Source organism: Corvus hawaiiensis, chromosome 1 (genome assembly GCF_020740725.1).
Source record: "Corvus hawaiiensis isolate bCorHaw1 chromosome 1, bCorHaw1.pri.cur, whole genome shotgun sequence".
Classification (NCBI taxonomy): domain Eukaryota; kingdom Metazoa; phylum Chordata; class Aves; order Passeriformes; family Corvidae; genus Corvus; species Corvus hawaiiensis.
Window position 1 is genome coordinate 30,718,639 of NC_063213.1, and position 20,421 is coordinate 30,739,059.

At 40.1% G+C, this 20,421-nt stretch overlaps 1 long non-coding RNA gene across 1 annotated transcript in view; it reads left to right on the forward strand.

Annotated features, from left to right (window-relative positions):
• The first annotated feature begins 4,043 nt into the window (after positions 1-4,043).
• Positions 4,044-20,421, forward strand: part of LOC125335315 — a 48,880-nt gene continuing 32,502 nt past the window's right edge. Inside the window, exon 1 of the long non-coding RNA XR_007207415.1 lies at positions 4,044-4,267. This is a non-coding gene — a long non-coding RNA (uncharacterized LOC125335315). The remainder of the gene's footprint in view (positions 4,268-20,421) is intronic.

A 20,421-nucleotide genomic window follows, 5' to 3' on the forward strand; every position in this document is an offset into this window, starting at 1 on the left:
ATACCTTAGTTTTACCCTAAGATAAATTTAATGAGATAAGGGACAGCATGGACCTCATGTAATTTATCTGCAATAAAATATAAGTGGGAATCACCTTGAGATCTAGGCTGTAAGAAAGCAGGTGTTTATTACTTTTGATATATATTTGCAACAAAAGATCCATTTGCATGTAAAATGTATTGCCAAGATTGATCTGGATCTACGGTATTGGCAGCAGTGATAAGGCACTTGATCACATGGTGTGGTTTGCCAGTCACAGAGAAATTGCTGCTCTATTCACCTCTTAACCTTTGCAGACACAAGATCAAGGTAGTGAATGACACAACAGTAGATCTGACTCTTTTGCAGAATCACAAACTCCATGTTTGCTCTTATTTGCCAAATACACAAGAAGCAGATTTTATAATTTTCTGAGCATCTCAGTAAAAGAATAAAACGGGAACTTTTATCTACCCTTTATATGCCATGTACTGCATTCGTTGCCCTTTGCTGCAGCTGAGCCACCTTGTGGTACAAAGAATAGATGTTCTGCCTTTACCCTTAAATCCTGTTGGTAGCAATAGTGACCCTGATTCTACTCTCACACCAGTGTCATTCTGAGTGCAGGTCATGGGAAAAACACTGTCTTTAGAAAGTCTTACCTATTTTATTAATCTTAAACTTTTATGTATTACGTCACTAAAAGTCCCTCTTTCTGTGAGTTGAAATAAATCCTAACAGTGTATGAGCACAAAGAGCTAGCAAAGAATCTGAATAGTTTTACATTTGCAGCATAAACTCCAGCCATTTCTTTAAGTTATGCAAGAGGTTTGGGGTACAATAACATGGACTAAAGTGATTTGAGAAAGGAAAACTCATCGTTCTTAGGGAAAGCTGTTCTAATTACTTCATCCTTACACACACTACTCGAACTTGGCTGTGGAAATACTGCAGGGTGCTCATTCCTGTGGTCTAAATCAGCAGCGTGGGAGCTGGCTGCTCTGCAACTGCAGCTCAAGAGACAATGTTTGCTTTTCCAGCTCTGTAGCTATGTAGAGGGGGACTCCAGAACTGTAAAATCACATCTTGTGTGCAAACAAAATTTAAAAAAACCCCAACCACTAGCATAAATGCAATTTCTTTTGAAATGGGATCAAGAGAACATAAGTAACCTTCTTCTGCCTGCTTCTGTTACTGTAGTAGGACTCTGGTATTAGTTTTATAAGGCTGTTCAGACATATAAACACTCTTTCCTTTGCAACCTCAAATTATTCCACAGTTCCACTGGAAGAGATTTCTTGTGCAAAGAGATATTCCCAAATCCCCTAATAAAGGAGCCAGGTGGATTAAAAAAAAAGAATAGAGATAACCCCTCTGCCTTAAGGCAGCTGGATATTTAGCCTATTACATTTTTTTTTTTTTTAAAGCCTTATCTTCCCACAGCTCTCCTTTCCTCCTCCCTTTCCTTCCTTTTTTCATATGAAAAGCTCAGTAAGACTTAGGCAGCTGGCAACCTCCATGTCACTTGGATGCCATTGCTGTCTCAAAATTATCTCCTTGATATGAGCAAGATTATTTTTTTTTTTCCTCAGGAGAGAATCTGGTCCTTTTCAATCTCATCTGTTAATGCTGACTCTTCCTTCTATCTTGGAGTCTGTAAGAGCATTAATTGGGGCCTAGCACATGCAGCTAAGGTGGGTACAACATAGGTGACACTCTCTGGGTGCAGAGAGATGTGGAAGGCTGGTGGAGATGTAATGTGCTCGTTATTTAAGGCTCACTAATAATCGCAGTAGTTATGTCTTGGTTGCCAGTTTTTAGATTTGTGTGTTGAAACATCTTGAACAAAATGTTAGTGAGAGCAATTCTGCAGCATCCTGCTGACTGAATTCAAGGTGCTGCCTCGTTTGCCATCTGCCTGCAAGCTCACAGTAGTAATTATAGCGAGTCTCGCAAGTGCTGGAACAAGAGGTATGTCAAATGCATTTTCCTTCCATTTGAAGGTAATTTTCATTTTCTCAACTCATTTGAAACTACATATGATTATGAGCTGCAGGTGTGAGAGCCACACAGAAGAAGACAGACATGTGTACACACCCACAGAGCACGATATCAACTCCTAGAGTGTCCAGAACAGCTTACGTACTTAGCTCGGCACTTTTAAGTCAAATGCAGTCCTAGAGAAAACTCCCTTGTTATTACTGCTCCTATCCTTGCGCATAGAATCTTAACATCTCTTATTAGTGTGACAATATATATGTAAAAAAATCATGTTTGATTTTGCAGAGCATCACTGGAATAACAACACACATAAAAACTGCTGAAAGTGAAAGTCACTTGCAGTTTGTTGAAGCTTCCATGGGTTTCTAGTTTTAGATGAGTTGCTGCTGTTACTTGCAGGTTGTCTCAGATCCTTGCAGGGTTAAAAGGGATTGTGGATAGCAGGGAGCAGTAACTGCAGTAGATGTTACTAACAGCATTCCGCAGGTTACTGTAGGCATTTAATTTAGCTGCTATTCAGAGCACCCAACTGGATTCAGTACAGTCAGTTGAGGAAAAAGGAGAGTCTGGAAACTCATCCAGAAGACTTAAGTTGGATGTGTGTATTCCGTGCATGGTTGCTGGGAGCATGATGTACAGTGATATGTACTGGATCCTTGACCATCCTTGAACTAGTGCTAAAGCTGTGTTCTTCACAGAGCAGAAGGGAGAGTAGTGGCTTATGGATACAGCCACAGTGAGGATAAGCAGGGTGAAAATGTAAAATTGGCACTATGTGATGAACAAATTCATTTGGTGCTTGAATTCTGCTGATAGCTGGGGTCCTGGAACTGACTTTTGTTTGGAAAGTGATTGAAGACCCAGTGCATTTGAGCACTGGTCACATGGGAGGAGGAGGTTTGCATCTGGTATAACACATGGGAGCAAGGCAGAACCAGGGACCTGCTCCAGTTCTTTAGGTATCTGCCTGTCTTCATGTCAGGGTGTTACAGGGAACCATCTTTCAGAGCTGTGTCTGAAATTCATTTTGAAGCAGTGGAAGAGTAAGCAGGCAGAAGGAAGACTTGTCTTTACATACCATCTATACTGATCCACCAAAGAAAACTGGGGGAAAAGGAGAATGACCAGACGTTTGCTTTTCCTGGATTTCCTGGTGGGACCGGCTTGGTGTCACCCACTGGAGGAAACAGCATTCATACATCCAAGCTGCACATTCTCCTAAAGGTGACTGTGTGACTCTCTGAACCGTTTCCTGCTCTGCTTACCCGCATGAGATTGGAAAGATAAGGGCTGTGCAGGGAAAGAGCAACTGACGCTGATGGGCTCCGTGAGGAAGACTTACACGTCATCCAGGCCATGAATAGGTTTTGAGGAATATAAAGAAGGGTTCTTTAGGAGATTATGAGTACCAGGTCTCTCTCAACCTACTTAAACAGGACATTCATGCATGCCTTGAAGTAATGCCTCTACATTTGTACTTGCAGGTTCAAGAGTCAGGCATGCTCAGCAGATTTGTGGCTTGGGTTGGTATTTTTAGAATCACAGAGCAACCTGAGTTGTATGTCGAAGGCAAGAGCAGATTTAAGCTTTTCTCATTATATGCTTTAACTAAAAGCACCACATTATGGTCATCTTTCTTGTTCAAGATTGAAACTAATTCTGGGCCAGTGGAATATCCTGTACTTTTCAGACAAGAATTTCTATAAGCATCTGGACCAATGAAGTCTTGTTTCCCATGGATTTGTGTTTCATGGTAATTCATGAGCTCTGAATGACAACATTTCCATGACTGGGGTATGTACCATCATCTTTCCTCACCTTAGTCTGTAGCCTCAGTCAGCAGACTCTCAGGTGGCTAATGCAGGCTGAGCTGATCCAGTTCCACAAAATGAAAGAGGCCACCATTCTGTCAGAAGCAGCTGAAATTATCCGATGGGGTAAAACTTTATTGAGGAGCATATACAAAGTGTGATCACATAAGTCACGTTTCCATAGGAACCGACTAAAAATACATCTGTATGAACACTCAGCGTCTATCGTGATGAACTATTATGTAAGCAGGATTTTTTTCCTCAGTAAGAACATTGCAGATGCTTGTTAATAATTTGTGGCAGAGTTTACAGACAAGTTTACAAGTCATCATGTGTGCAATCGGCTGTGTGCTTATTACATCGTTTGCTTTCACTCCTGCTGGCTAAAATGGGAAATTAACAGAGCATCCTTTCTCAAGGCTTAAAAAGATCCAGAAGATTAAAAATAGCCTGAGGCTTAAAAACTTCTTCACCTGGTAAGACAAACAGAGTTCTGTACTAACAGTCATCTAAATACGAGTGCTGTAACTATAAGTGCTGTATGTGTAAGGTAGAGAGGAAGGCTTGGAGGCCTGTACCTCATGGAAAATGTGCCATATTGCACCAAGGAAATGTGTGAATGTTTGCTATTTGCAAGTAATGAGTCTCTGCAGAGCAGGAAATTGTCACCAAATAAATTATTCAAATTATAAATACATTTGTACCTTGGGATAAATGTTGTTAGGATCCAGATTTTTGTGGAGCGGTGATTTAGGTTGTATGAGATGACACAGAGGAGGTATTTTTACCATGAGGTCATATATATCATAACACCACACATCCTTTATGATTAAGTTGAATTTCTGTGTTTGTAACTGCTTTTGTCTTTGTTTCCAGAAGCCACTTAGAAATTGTCTATTGTGCCAACTAAGACATGGGACTGGATGGTGGATTGTTAGGAAAAAAACCACTGACAATATCTGGCCTGAAGAATTGCATAGAAGTGTCCACCACTGGACTTCTCAAAATCATTCTGTAGCCTGTTACAATACTTTTTATCAAGTTCCAGAATTTATTTTCTAAATATCTGGAAGCAATTTTTATCCTGTTCTAATTTTCTATTTCATTTTCCTTCAAAATCACAGCAGGGTTAAACAGAAAAGCTTAGCATCAGGGTGGGTTTTAACAATAAGACAATCTAAGACTGTATATGTAATAATAAAATTTTAAAAGTGTACATGATAGTGTACTATGCATATGGCTCCAAAGAGGGAGGAGGAAAGAGTCCATATGTCCTCTGAGCCTCAGAAAATAGCATGCCACTGGACAAATTATGAATTGTGATTATTAGCAAATGATGAATAACTTACAGACCTGTAGTTAATCATCAAATGTATTATTTAAATTAAAAATGAATTCAAGAATTTAACATTCTGTCTGTGGACAATTCATTGATAGAAAAGAAAAAAGGACGAAATTAATCAAATAAATAATTTATTGTAAATCATGTGGTTCTAATTATAACAAGGTGCTAAAAAATAGATCAGCTTCTCAAAGCATGGCTGAGTTCTGCTATGCATCCCTATCACCACAAATGCAGCTGTCAAAGTATAATCCCTGCTTTAATTGCTTTTGGTTCAGGACAATAGTCAGGTACAGGAGTGGTAACAAAAGCATTGACCTACCCCATTTATTAAAAGCTGTTTTGTTTGCTTGCTTGCATGACAGAGCATCCTGAGCTAGTGCTTCTGCAATGAGAAAAAGACCAGCCTGCCCTTCCCAAATCCTCAAAGCAAAAGTCTGCATAAAAGTGAGGTTTTATGACCTTCTCTCTCACTGACTGCCAGCTCAGAGGTCTGTACCTCTCTCTACTGAGGGGCTGGTTAATAAAAAGGGTGAAGAGCAGGCCTTTCCTGGCTCTCTTCTTGCCCCTCATGAAGCAGCTCTTGCTGATGCTCCTGTGGGACACTGGCTGGCTCCGGGTGGAGCAGCCTGCAGGGAGGATCCCTTCGCTGGCTGATGCAGGAACCTTGTCAGGAGCATTGCTCAGCAATCCACGTGCTGCTGAATTTTAGATGGAGGATGGAGAGGCAGCACAGGAACAAATGAAACCTGTGTGAGTACATTTGGTCTGAGACCTCTAGAACAGTCGATCACCAGGCACTTCAGCTTCCTGACGTCTTTGATAGCTGAGAGCTGGGTTTAGCAAGCCATACTAGTCCCACTGTGGTTCTGCCAGTGGGTTGGATCAGATGATCCTTGAGGTTCTTTCCACCATGGTATTGCATTCTGTGATTCATTCCCCCATCCAACTGAGCTACCAGCACCAAAAAAACCCCTGTACCATGAATAGGCAGTATCCAGCATTTATTACTCTTTTTTTTTTTAGCTTTGGCTTGTCTTCCTCCCTATCAGTAGAATGACGAAGTCGTCTTCCTTGAGACTTTTTTTTGTGTTTGTAAAGCAAGTCAGGGTTGGATGGTGCTCATTTGCAAGAACTGTGTTATCTAGCCAAGGACAAATCCAGTGCTGTGCCCTGCACTCACAGAGGTCCTGGTTCAGTTGCTATTAAAAGAAGGGCTAGCAGCAGTTGCAGTGAGAAGATGAGAGTATTTTTCATGAAATATCTGTATAGATTTTGAACAAAACAGCTTTTATTGCCTTAACAACTTTTAGGGCAAAACCCAAATATTTCTCTCCTGGAACAAAGGCAGGAGAGAAATCCTGAGTGCAAAATAGCTGACACGTGAACTGGAGCATCCACTTAAGTACAAGTGGTACTTTTTCTAGAAAGCTAAAAAGTCCCAGTCCTGTCAAAACTGGACTGATGGTTGGAAATTTGACATGCTTCATGATGGTGGGTTCAGTATTTTTGAGTATTTGTTCAGTCTCTTGTATTTGTTTCTTCATAAGGTCAGGCAACAGCTGGTTGTGTGATCCTGTGACCATGCTGCAAAAACATCCAGTCCTTTAACCATCATAAGTTGCTGACGATGCTAGTTTTCTCTGCAGCCAAATAATAAAGCAGAACTCACCTTGTGTACAGTACCTGTAAGATGGTTGAAAAGCGAGGTGGAAGAGCAAGATGAATATAAAGAGGGTTAAAGTTGCCTTTATGTCATCTGTGCTATACCATATTAGTAAAACTAAAATCATTAGAACAACACAATCTCACAAATATTTTTGCATCAGCATTTTGTCCTCTGAAAATATATTAGAAGCAGCTTTTGCACTGTCCTAGTAAAATCTGCAGTGGCAGAAAATTGCTTACCATTAGTATACAGTAAGTCTTCCTTTCTTCTCCTTAAATTTCAGATCCCTAAATACTACACAATAAGCCCCCAATGTGGTGGTGATGCTGGGATTTTTCTAAGGTTAGCAATTTTGAATATACTCACTATTTTTTTGCCTTAGTGATATGAAAGCAATCAGCACAGCAGAACAGGAGAAAAAGAATTAAGGGACCAATACCATGTATTAGTCAGACTCAAAACATGACAAAATTCAGATTACCCCATGCTGAATACAAATGTGGTAGAAATGTTCAGAAACTGCAATCAAATAGCTTTGAATGTCAAACAAAATTACTTTGGGAGTCTTCTAAGCCCTTTTCTTACAGCACACTGGAACATAAATCCCCTACTTTCATTTGATTAGTCCAAAAGGCTATAGGATGTATTACTAAATCTAGAAAACATGACCAGAGTCTTAGTCATTAGCGTCACTGAACACACAAATTCCTTTAGGTCTTTATTTTTTCTTGCTCTGTATCTTCCGAATGGAGCATGATCAGTGAACTTTTAAAATCAAAATATACCTGAAACTCACAGTTATAAATAATTTATTTTTTAAGAAAATGCTTTGAGAGGTTTTTAATCTGCTCAATTTGAGTGCCACAGCAAAATAAATACATATTATGTTATTAGTGAATATTAGAAGCTGTGGATGAAGATATTTTGTTCGTCATCGATTATAAGAATCTTTGGTTGACAAACTCCCCTGCAGTACAGGGGAGCTATAATCAGCTTGGCAACAACGCTTTGATGTAATTAAGTCACAGAAGTCTGCCCTTAATGAATAGTTGCAACAGTGTGCACATTTTGCTTTTTTTACACCTGAAAAAACGATAACAGAGAGTGAAGACAACCGTGCAAAGACATTGATATAAATAATAATAACAAGACCTCCAGTCCCAGAAAACACCTCAATTTAAGAAAGGATTTATGCTTGTGCCTTAGGTCTATTAACTTGAAGAATGAGCTTAGAACGAAGCATGTAGTTAAACGCTCTCCTTGCAGACTCTTGAGTCTGCAAGAAGTCTCTGCTTTCCTCTCACGGCTCCTTTTTGAAAGAAGTTTAACTGATCATTAACATGACTGCATTGGACCATGTGGCACAGTGTCTTGCACTGGGCAGACATACAGGATATGCAAACCACATAAGTATAGGGTGTTTAGTCCTGCTTGCTGGCAAACTCTTCCAGCCTCTAGTGGTTTGAGGTCCTCAGCATGGCACACCGTCATGATGTTTGAGAGCCTTTAATGGATTTATTCATTAATTTATTTTTCCCTCCATGAATTTTTTCCGAGCAGTTTTTCACAAATGTGCATTTTTAGCATTCCACAAGTTTGATAACAACTTCTGAAGCTGAGCTGTGCCTTCTTTGTTTTGAAGGTACTTTCTGAAAACTTTGTTTGGTGCCTACTAGTTCTTGTACTAGAAAAAAAAGAGCAATTTTTTCCTGTTCTTTTTATGCCTTTTGTGATTTTTCCAATGCCTCCTAATCTCCATCTTCATGATCACTTTTTTTTTCAGATTGAGGAATTGCAATGGTTTAGTTTTTTCTTGTTTGGAATCTGTGCCAAAATCTGCACCTTTATTATGTTTCTTTATGTCTCTTCTAGCTCAACAGATGTTCTTTCTGAGTGGCTCTTAATTGAACACAGGAATTAAGATGTGGGCATAATGATGGGTTTTGGTTTTGTTCTCTATTTCTTTTCTTTCCTAGTAATTCCTAACATTCTTGTTGCTTTTTTTGACAACTACTGAGCACCAGGCTGGCATGTTCATGATGCTATTGATTACAACTCCAACATCTCTGTCCAAAGTGGTAATAGCTAGTTCAGAGCCCATCACTAGACCTTTAATATTAGTAATCTTCTTTTTTTTCCCCCTCTTTATGTATTTTTTGTTGTTGCTTTCATACCTGACACAGAAAGTAGTAGTGACCCCTTTGCTGGTGTTTGTTATTGTACAAACAGGAGGCCAGAGTTTGAACAGAGTCAAATGCATCTCGGCCTTGAGGACTTCAATGGAGCCACGGCCCTTTGCCTTGACAGACAAGCCATCTGCTGCTTGGAGTCCCTTTAACTTCTTGGCTAAACCAATAGTTTAAATGACATGTGATAATTGAATATAAAATGGAAAAACTGGTCTGTGTGGCAGACAAAACGGGAAGATATTCTGGTATATCACACATTGCCTCATGATTCTCACCAGAGGATGTGATGTCCCTTTTGGTTACCAAGTCCACAGTGCATTGTCACTGACTGCTAATTTTACACCTGTGCGGGGTGCAGCTGTATATCAGCTGATGCTGTGGAAGGAAGGGGCTTGAACATTAGCTTCGGGGTCAGACCCTGCAGTTGTTGGTCTTATAAGCATAAAGGAATGCACCTTCTTGAACAAGTCTTCAGGCATGCATTTTCTTGACATGCATTACTAAAGGCCCCCCTTAAAGATCTACCTCTGTGTGGATGTCTTACAGAAGTCTAATGTTAGAGTTAAGGTGTAATTTCTGTATTATTTTGCACACGGATTCTTTATTGAGGAAGCTTATTTTTGGTTTAACATACTCCATTTACATCTGCATCTTTGTTGAGGCTGTGACTATACAGCAATAATAAGCCATCGATTCTATGGAGTGGTTAAATAAAGGTCAGTGATGGGCTCTTTCCACAAATACTTTTTTTTTTTTTGTGGAAAAATAGTCCATATCTTCAGGAGCGAGAAATTATCTAGCCTCAGCAAAGGGTACTATTATTATTCCTAGCTGGAATACAAACACAATATTTTATGCAACACTCTTCTTATGTTTGCACGTAAGTATTAGGATGAAAAGGAAAAATAATAGCGTCCAGACATGGGCCTGGTTCTGTCTGAAGATGCTACAGATTCCTTTATTTCAGTTTATTTGTACTCAGAACACAGGTTCTCTTTGTGGAAAAAGATTAAATCAGCACTTTTCCTCCAACCAAGATTTATGTGTATTTTGCAATTACAGCAACAGAATATGTCCCCAATTCTAGAAAATTTTAAGTTTAAAGTTGCAAGTGTGTGTACACCTCTACAATATTTGATATCTGCTTGAACATACAGATATTTGTTTTGACACTGTGACAGTAGCAGAATTTTTTTTTTTTTTTTTGAAATGCATCAGTGCAATAAGATGACCTTAATTCTGATTTGCCAGTTAGAGAGATTTTGAAATTAAGGATTTTCTGATTTATTTCTGGCTATTTTCTCAAGTCCACACCGGTTGCTTCTGAAACCTGTGGTATTTCTGTAAGGTGCAAATTTTATTCACTAACCTGCTCAGCCCCTCTTCCCTTACTGCCCCCCCTTCACACCTTTCAAAGTCAGGACTTCATTGTTCCCTGCTATTTATTTACTGATTAGTGAAGGATATATGATCTCAAGAAGTCTTACACTCCAAAATACAAGATGACCTTTGTCTTAGTGTCTGAGTCTGTATAAACATGCTATAAAGCCCTCAAGTGCCTACTCCTTTCCAAGCATGCTAGATGTGCTTCCATGCCACACAGCTTAAATCACATTAAGTCCATCCATGAGCCCTATGATTTTCCAGTGCTTACATCAATTTTTGCCCAGAAGGGCATGCACAATGCCATGCAAAGCCACAAAACAGAAGAGGATTTTCCACAGCTAACCCAACTATGTTATGACCGTAAGATGCAGCCTTTCCTATGTGTTTTCTATATAAACTTGCCTGTCTCATATTATGCCTCTTGTGCTGTTATGCCTCCTGTGCTGTTAGTGAGCTGTAACCTGATGGTGTTCTCTATAAATTACTGTGAATCATTTCAATTTTTTTACCTTGTCTCCAAGTTCCTGGTATTGTTTATTTCTCCTGATTTTGCTTGGTGATTTCAGGAATTCCATTCAAAATGTGTCGGTTCCTCACGGCTGTGATGAAAAGATGATTTTCTGCTGTTCGTAACCTTCAGCATTTTGCACTGCTCCTGTAGTCATGGACATCTCATGGATAGTTCCCTCCTTCTTACAGATCTTTTTTCTTTCTCAAAAAATAATCTCTCTCTTACTAGAATCTGTTTTGAACAGCAAGGAAGACCTGAATAACATCATGGCAAAAGGCAAAGGCAGACAGAGACATGTCAGAGATAAGTACAGTTCTGGAAAAGTTCTAGAAGCAAAGTTAGGAGTTAAGGTCATTTGTGATGTCAGGGGGAAAATATCTTTTCTTACACAAGTTTGGCATTATAGGATTATTAGTGGATAATTCTGCTCAGACTTGAGTCTTGAATTCTTTTTTACTTGCCTTGTAGTATTCTGCAGCATCTTGGTGCTCCAGAGCTCTGGCCAAGTCTTAAAGGAGAGTCTCACAAGGTGTAGATTTTTTGGACCTGGACACAGGAATAGTTAAGACACTTTGGAAAGTTCGAGTCTTTGTTGAACTGTTTGGATGAAACAGTTCATCTTTCCAAACTGTGTAATGCTCTTTCCCTTTGCTCTGTTTGGTTTGCAAGTTCTTTGAGGCCAGTCTGTACGTGTGTTCGTGTAGCGAGTGGCACAGAGGGCTGTAGGGTCAGTTGGGTTCCTACTTCAGCAATTCACAATTAATCTCACTATTTCTTTAGAAATGCGATGAATACTCAGTCCCCTGAAAGTGCACTATCAAATTGGTGCCTTATAGCAGACATGTGAATCTCTTTACTAAATTCTTCTAGCCAGGTATTGTGGTTATAAGAAAAATAGGGTTTCTAGTTTACATTATTTTGTGACAGACCTGGGACAAAATTGCCCACTTCTAGGGATTTTTTCAAACCACTGTTTTTTCTGACTCTTAGAAAGGGAAGCAGGAGAGGTATGTTTAAGAAGCTATTTTACATGTAGCTGCAGAACATCTGTTCTTCCTCCTTCTGCAGCCTCCACTCCTGCTGCTGTTCCTTCCTATACTCTGATGGGGCAGCATTTTCATGGGACTTGTGTCCTGTGGATGTAGCAGCTAAGGTGCACAGTCATGGTAGTTCCATACACCAAGGTGGCATTAGATCATGGTGTAGAGAATATGGAAGGATAATGTGCTTGCTTAAATATGCTTACTGAGGATTTGATAAAAGTAAACTTTTCTGTCTCTGTTCAGCACTGGTGAGCCCCCACCTGGAGTGGGGTCCACTCCTGGGCTCCCTAGTTCAAGAGAGACATGGGCACACTAGAATAAAGTCAGTGAAAGACCACAGAGATGATTGAGGAGTTGGGGTATCTCTTTTACATGAAGAAACTGGGAGAGTTGGGGTTGTTCAGTCTTAGAAGACAAGATTTAGGGGGACCTCTTCAGTATGTGTATTAATGCCTGAGGGGGGGAGTAAGGAAGGGAGAGCCAGACTATCCCAATTGTACCCTATGACAGGACAAGAGATAATGGGCACAGGTTGAGTTACAAGAGATTTCATCTAAGTGTAACTTTTTTCTCTGTGAGCACTGGCACAGGTTGCTCAGAGAGGTTGTAGAGTCTCCATCCCTGGAGGTATTCAAAACCGGACTAGACATGGTCCTGGGCATTCTGCTGTAGCTGACTTTGACTGAAAAGGACTGGACTAGATGATCTTCAGAGGTTCCTTCACCCCTCAACCATGATGAGATTCTGTTCTTCATATTGACTTTAAGTTATCATAGAATCAGAGAATATGCCAAGTTGGAAGGCACCCTCAAGGATCATTGCGTCCAACTCCTGGTCCTGCCCACGAGTCACACCATGTGCCTGAGAGCATTGTCCAAACACTTCTTGAACTCTGTCAGGCTTGGTGCTGTGACCACTTCCCTGAGGAGCCTGTTCCAGAGCCCAACAACCCTCTAGGAGAAGAACTTTTTCCTAATATCCAACGTAAACCTCTCGTGACCCAGCTTCATCCCATTCCTTCAGGTCCTGTCACTGGTCCTGAGAGCAAAGGGATCGGTACCTGCGCCTTCACTTCCCCTCACAAGGCAATTGATGCTACAAAGTGCTAAAAGATCTCCCCTCATTCTCCTCTTCTCCAGGCTGAAAGACCAAGTGACCTCAGCCACTCCTCATATGGCTTCCCCTCAAGGCCCTTCACCATCCTCATGGCCCTCCTTTGGGTGCCCTTTAATAGCTTAATGTCTATTTTTATAACATGGTGCCCAAAACTGCACACAGTTGTCCTTAAATGGCTTATTAAATAAAACTTGGCTATTATAAAGGGAAAATAGAGGTCTGTGTTGCTTCCAATGGTTATAATGTACTACCAAGTGAAAGGCTCAGTTCTAGTGAATGTGATTTATTTGCTGCTGTAACTTTCATCCTTTTTGTGAGGACTTTCTTTTCCCTCTTTAATTCTTTTGAGAAATTAGGGAAGGCTTTCAGTAGAAGACTAAAATTCTTTTCTCTGCTCTAGGGGAAGAATCCTGGGTCCAAGTGCTCATAAATTTTGTATGATGATACCCAGATATACATTTAGGGCTATTAAAAAGAATAATTCAAATAACAGAATTGTTCAGTAACAGAGTAATAGAGTGCATTTTACTCTCGTGCTCCAAGTAAACTTCTTCCTGTATGGAGAGAGGAAAGTGTTAAAGTCCCACCACAGGTTCATTTTATTCTTCTAGCTCAAAATTTACCAGCCCTATTTCAGTTATATAAATGTTTACTAAAATGGTTACTTCCACAAAGCCAAGTATTCAGCTTTTCAACATTTTATAGTGCTTCAGGTATATTCACTGATTAAGCCTCTCGACATCCCTATGATGGGGATGAATTGGTATATATTGCAAATTAATAGCTAAGGAAGTTAATAATTCAGTCACACAGCTTTTTTATTTAAGCTTTAGTCCTTTGACTTCTAATTACATGCTGTAGCAACCACACTATGTTTCCCTGGTAGGGAAAGTCCTTTAATGAAGAGCTTTATTCCAGGAAATATCTTGTTCCCCTCCTGCTGATCAGGAGAGCTCTGCTGGATGGATTTCTGTATCAGTGTGGTAAAAATGATGGATTTTACTCTGAGACAAACTTTGGAAGGCACACTTGAAGTTTGATTGGCAGAAAGAAAGGATTTGGGTACATGTGGCATTAAATGAGGGCAGAAGTTGGTTAAAGTGTATGAAGCACTGTCAGTCATTTACTAAAGACCTACTCATGTAACAAGAAAATATGCTGGTAGCAGCACCTGGGTAATCTTTCCTCTTGCTTCCCCTCAAATCCAGGATTGGATATATTCAGGAGCCTTTTGGCTCTGTCTTCTGGAGAAGATAATCTGCACCCATGGCTTTCTTTCTGTGTGAGGAAGGATTTGAGCTGTGGAAAAGGAAATCCTGACAGTAGGTCTGATAAGGGCAAGTGTGCAATATTAAGCTGGCTGGTTTAGCTCTTGGAATGATTCAAAGAAGCCTTAAGATTATTCTAATATTTTCCAGGTCAACACTGGCTCCAAGCAGCTGTTCCAGCAGCTGGAGAGCTGCAGTTGTGAGCTGCTGCTGACATTTGCCTACATCACCTCCACAGGGAGGAAGAACGATATGGAGTCGGTGTTTCTGACTTTGCTGTGCATGAATTCCCCATGCAAGGAGAGTCTCTTGCTTGCCAGCCAGTGTGGCTTTACGGCTCCTTTGGGCTGCTGTAGAGGTGTTCATCAGAGCCACGATCTGTGCTGAAATAAAACAGGAGATGGTTGCTACTACCTGTAAGGGCACAGCTAATTCTTTTCACCCATTTCCATCTTTGCTTGAACTCTAAAAAGCAGCCTACTATGTCAGTTCCACATTTTGCACTCTCTATAAAGATACATGGCTGAGAAATATTTCCAGGTGCTCTTCCAAGAATCTTGGAGCATCGGTGAAGTTGTATGTAAGAGTGCTCAGATATGATTTTCATCACTGTTCCTTGTAAAAGGTGGTCAGGTGTGAGATCTGTATTGATATAGATGTTTATACTGGGTGGTGATGATGGGGCAGGACCTGGGTCAGAAAGGCAAAGACCTGTACAGTTTCCTTGATGCCCAGACTCCAGATTTTTCTCCAGTGCCAGATGTATCAAACACTAAATCAAAATTTGAATACTTCCGTGCCTGCTTTTCTCTCAGAATGCCGACAGGACACTTTCTGATGTCAGTGTGGCTGCAGTTTATGTGATGCAAATTCTCAATCTCTGCTGTCAGGCAATGACTCTCAGGGGACCTATTTCATATTAAAAGACTGGCCTCTGCTCTCAGTAACCTCGGTATAAATCTAGAATAAATTTTATTTTGTCAACACCAATTATACGTGCCATTCAGGGCACAAGTTATGGATGCAGGTCCTGCCCGAAAGTTGATTCAAAGCTGTGTGATGATTAGAATGTTTCTCTCACTGCTTGGTACAGATATTTCCCATCAGCTTAATTTTTGGCATGGGCTCATTCTTTCCTTTGGATCCATGTTTTCATTCTGTGGTGCAAAACCAAACTTGTGTATGAGTGCTAAGTATGACCTGGCCATGCTCATTTCCATCCATTTTCTTGGATTTGAGCAGACTGTCCATCAATAACTGTGACATTCAGCACTTTATTTCTTCACCTGACTACATTCACCTTGGGTGGCATATGTTGGGCGCATGAATACTGCTTTGGATGGCTCTTATTTTACCCATAGATCGGGAGTGAAGTTGTCTAGCCTCTCTTTCAAACTCTACTTTTTGTCCAATTAATTTGAAAACAAACAGTCCTTTCTTAAAAGAAGAATGGCCACCAAAAATGAGCAACAAAGAAACTTAGAGCCATACAAGACTGCAAAATAAGATTCATGAAAAATGTAACAAGCACAAGCAGAAACTGTTTCAAGTTTGCAGATGCTGTGATATCCCGCCTGGTTTTTATGTCAGCCAAGGTTACTACCAAGCTGTAAGAGTTCACTGAATAAACCACTGAACACGGTGAATTCTCCCACTATATCACAATTACAGAAGTAGAGGCACCAGGTAAGTTTATGCCAATCCTCTGGGAACATTTTTAAAAAGCTTAATAGCCCTTAAAATTTCTCATTTCTAACCTGTCATAGGTTTACCTCATGACTGCTCATTTACTGTGTTGTAAAAGCAGATAGAAAATTAGATTTCAGGCTCAAGATCTCACTAAAACCATCATTCCTGTTTAAGTCAGCAATAGTCACATAACATTTAAGCCTGGATAGTAATTTCTTTCTACATCCACTGCAGCAACAGAGCAACACATTGCATGACTTGAAATGCTTCTGGTCTAATTAGAAGAGCTTACAAAATCCTGTGGAAAGATTATCTGAAAAGATCACTGGAAATAATAAATAAGAGGAGTCTAATTTCCCATTCTGGGTATCTCACAAATGAGAAAGGAATCTTTTAAATATGGATTCTGTTGATAAGATCATTAAATAGCTGCAATGATTACATGGGCTTTGAACCCCAATGAGGAACTTCTGCTATAATTCACAGAAAAAGGGGGTTTTTAACTGTCTGATACACTTCCCATCTAGTAGTTCCAAGTATCTGGATCCTGTCCAAGTGCACCTGAGCACAGCACCTGTTGTGGCAAAGAGCTTAACAATGCACATAACTTCAAGTACATTAATTATCCCCCCTTAATAGAGAGCATTACTCAATTGAGGGAAGTGTCCTTGAAATGAAGGACATTCATCCAGCCCTGCTGGATCGGAACAGAAGCACCCAACATATTACGGGATCGCATTTGTGGATTAAGGACTCATTCATAGTTTCTTTACATATGTGACTGAAAACACAAACTCTTATTAGTGTATTCAGTAGTCAGTGGAGAAATTTGGAAACTAGCCTATAAAATCATTCCTGTTGGGACATTAAACAGCTATTAAAATTGAATTGATTAAGGGTTCAGTATAGTTCTAGAGAAAGGTTGTTAAAGACTTACATATCTGACTTCTCAATAGGTTGACAAATCAAAAGAAGGGAGAGCTGCTGGGAAGCTGCATTCAGAGAGTGCATTTTTACTTTTAAAAATTGAATGTATTGTCAAATATATCAGCAAATTGAGCTCACAAATGGGGTTTATTTCTCTGTGATTATTTTCCCTTCTTTGTTCTGTACCTCTTGGGTGTCTCCTGTCCAACTGAAGCAAAATGCATGTGCAGAAGAACAGGGAGGCTGGGAAAAGGCAGAGATCCTTTTAGGATGAGCAGAGTACTACTCAATATGAGCCCCAGTTTGGGGCACAAACTGAACGTGCTGTAAGGGAATGGTTGGTTTTGGTTTGATATTTTTGGTGGGGTAGAAGAAGAGTTTCAGGTCAACTGTCTCTCAGCAAAGCCTCTGTCACCACTCCAGGAATCCAGCAGTAGATGGCCTTTATTCTTTTTCAAATATCCAATGCGGCTTTGCACTGTTCCTCCTAGAGTGGATGAGCCACCCTTTAAACCATGCCAGAAGCTGAGTCCCCACGACTGTAGCTGTGGTAGGTGGTATGGTAGTCTGATTGGCAGGTCTAGATTTAAAAACTGGTCATTAAGTCTCACTTCTACAAGGAGACACGATCTGGTACAAATCTCTGCTTACCTATGCTAGGGCCTACCTGAAGTTCTGGATGTACCCAGGAATCTGCTCTTCTTCATTTAAGTAGGAGATTCTATCTGATGAAAACAAAAAGCTAACACACAATTTGCATTGTTGGCTGAGTATTTTACACCTGTAAGGGATAAAAACTGAAGCAAAAATTTCATGCGGTCCCTTAAAATACCATCCTCTCTCATAATTTCATAAATTCTTACTACATTTCTTTGAGACTGCAAGTCAAGGACATATCTTTGGCCTGGAGGTTCCTTATAACCTGCTCCTGATGATGCTCTGGTTGACCTATAAAGGTCCTTCCAACCAAAACTGTTCTACGATGTTCTGGAGTGACTTCTGCATGGAAAATAGCCTGTAACCTTAACTGAACAGAATCATAATTAATTAACCAAGGGTTAAAATTCAGCCATATTTAGACCAAAGAGGAATCAAAAGTGGACAAGATAGAGGAAGCAGTGATGAAGAGTTGTTAGAGTTCTTAGAACATGTTTCTTGGCTATTTTAAGTCCCCACTTTTCCAGGATGGGCTGTGGGGAGCCAGGGTCTTTTTGAGGTGCTGGTGGCACACAGTTTGTGGGAAGGGACAGTTTTGGATGGGAAGCTCCTCCCACTCAAATTCTGTGTTGGTGTGTCTCTGCCAGCTTTAGCATGGCTTCTTCTGGTGAAAAACCTCTGCCTTGTCTCACATTTTCTCTTCCTCTGCTATCCCTTGAAATCTGAGATCTGTGTGCTTTAAGATTTTTCTTAATCTGTGGTTTTTTTCTATTCTGTTAGTTATTGTAACCAAACCAAAGCCAGCAATGGGGAATGGTTTTCACTTACATATATTTCCTTACTCATCTGAGAAGGAGTGGATTCATGACCAACGCAGGTATCCTACTTGAGAAAAAAGGTCTCAGTTTCGTTCAGTGCTGATGTTAAGAGTGTCCATCCAGGATATAACCAGCACTCACTGGCACTCCTGTAAGTCAGAGTATTCTTGGTGCCAAAAAAATTGAGAAATTATTTCTTGCTTCTGAAATGTAAAAAAAAAACATGAAAGCAACTTACTCCCAGAATGATCCATAATACCAAAGGCCTTTCTGGCCATAAGTCAGACTGAAAAAGAAGCCTTATACAGTAGTGTTGGGTAAAGACAGCTACATGATCACTGCAAGCAATAATAATACGACACTGAACCCTGCCTTCACTGAAAGGTTTTAAAAAATATCAAACTCTTCTCACAAGGTCTTCCAAGCCATTAATAAACAACTTTTCAGCTGTTATCTGCTTAGATTAGTACTTATACGTTAGAAGATTCTGTACATGTAACATCACAGATTATGTAAAATAAATCTTTGTAGAATTGCTATAATCTGGTGATATATAAAGCTTCGTGGATTGAATAATTTTTAACAATCTTTTTTGGCCTGTTTGTTTCTTTGCTTTTTTAGAGGAAAAGTACATCCATTCCTGCTATGGTGTTTTATTTTCTGGTAACAAGCATATTTTTTAGCAGGATTAAAGTCTTAATTTCACCTGTTTGATTTATACCAGTACTCTATCAGGTTACTTCAGGTACTCATAGCAGTATTTATACTTCAGATGGTTCAGAAAGAAGGGCTGAAAAAGCTACATAAAAAGGAAAAGAATATCCTTTTTGAGCTCTTAAACATCCACAGATTTCAGAACACTGGCTAAGTCCAGCTACTGATACTTGAGTTGGGAATGCAAATGGGGGAACAGGAAGGAAATATTATTTTTTTAAGAGCAATGCACAGAGATATGGAACTGGAAAGGTCCACCTGGGCTGTTTTGCAAGTACTCAGGTCAAATAATCATGCTAGGAAGAGGATCACATTGCACCCTAAAACTACAAGGAGATTTTGTTCCTTTTTGAGTTTGTTTTACTACTTTCCCACAGGAAGAGGGCTCTTCTGCCCATCTTCTGATCTGTGTCTTAATCTGTGATCATGACAAATTGATGATTTTCAATGCATGTGTTGTCCTTTAGCTCTTCATGTTTCCTAGAAGGTGTTTATTCTCTGTTATCCTTGTGAACACCATTCATAGCTCCTGAAGCCTTTGTTTTACTTCTGTTCGCAGCCTTTTGGAAGATGAAGCTGTTCATTTCCTTAATTATCCTGATTACTTTGCTTGTGATTCAGATTTTTTTTTCTGTACAAACAAGACTGCCTGGAAGTGTGCTGCAGTTGGTACCTCTGTGAAGCCTATCAGCTCTATAATGGCACTAACACTTCCCTGTTTCTACCAGAAACGTTTTTTACCTGATAACAACAAGGACTGTATTTACACTTTCCGTCATGGCTGTCATCCTGTCTTCCATAAATAACCCTCAGGCCTTTTTCCCTGTCTGTCGTCACTGACTAATGAGTTCTCAGCTCAGAGAAAAGCTTCTTGTTTCTAGTTTGTAAGTGCAAGCTGATGCCACTTTTGTACTAGATAATTTGATTCCATTTCCACTACTCCTGTTCTTGAATGTCTCAGGTACTTCCCACGCAATATGCTAATGCTCATCTTTACCAATGATATCCCTCAGTAAATGTTATAGTTCAGTCCTGTTTCTAACTTAAGTCATTGTATGAAAATACGAAATGTGAACGGTTCACACTGATTTTTCAGCTACAGCAACAGTCAGTGGAGGGGTTTTCAGCCACTGGGAGCTGGCAGAAGGGGGTTTTACCCCTTGCGTGCCAACACAAACAAGCCCAGAGGTCAATGCTGAAACCCCTCTGGAAGGTGGCACTCAGTGCCCAACACACAATGAAAACGGGGTAGAGCTCCTCACCCAAAAGGCGCTGTATCCTGTCACTGTTAAGCAGGCACG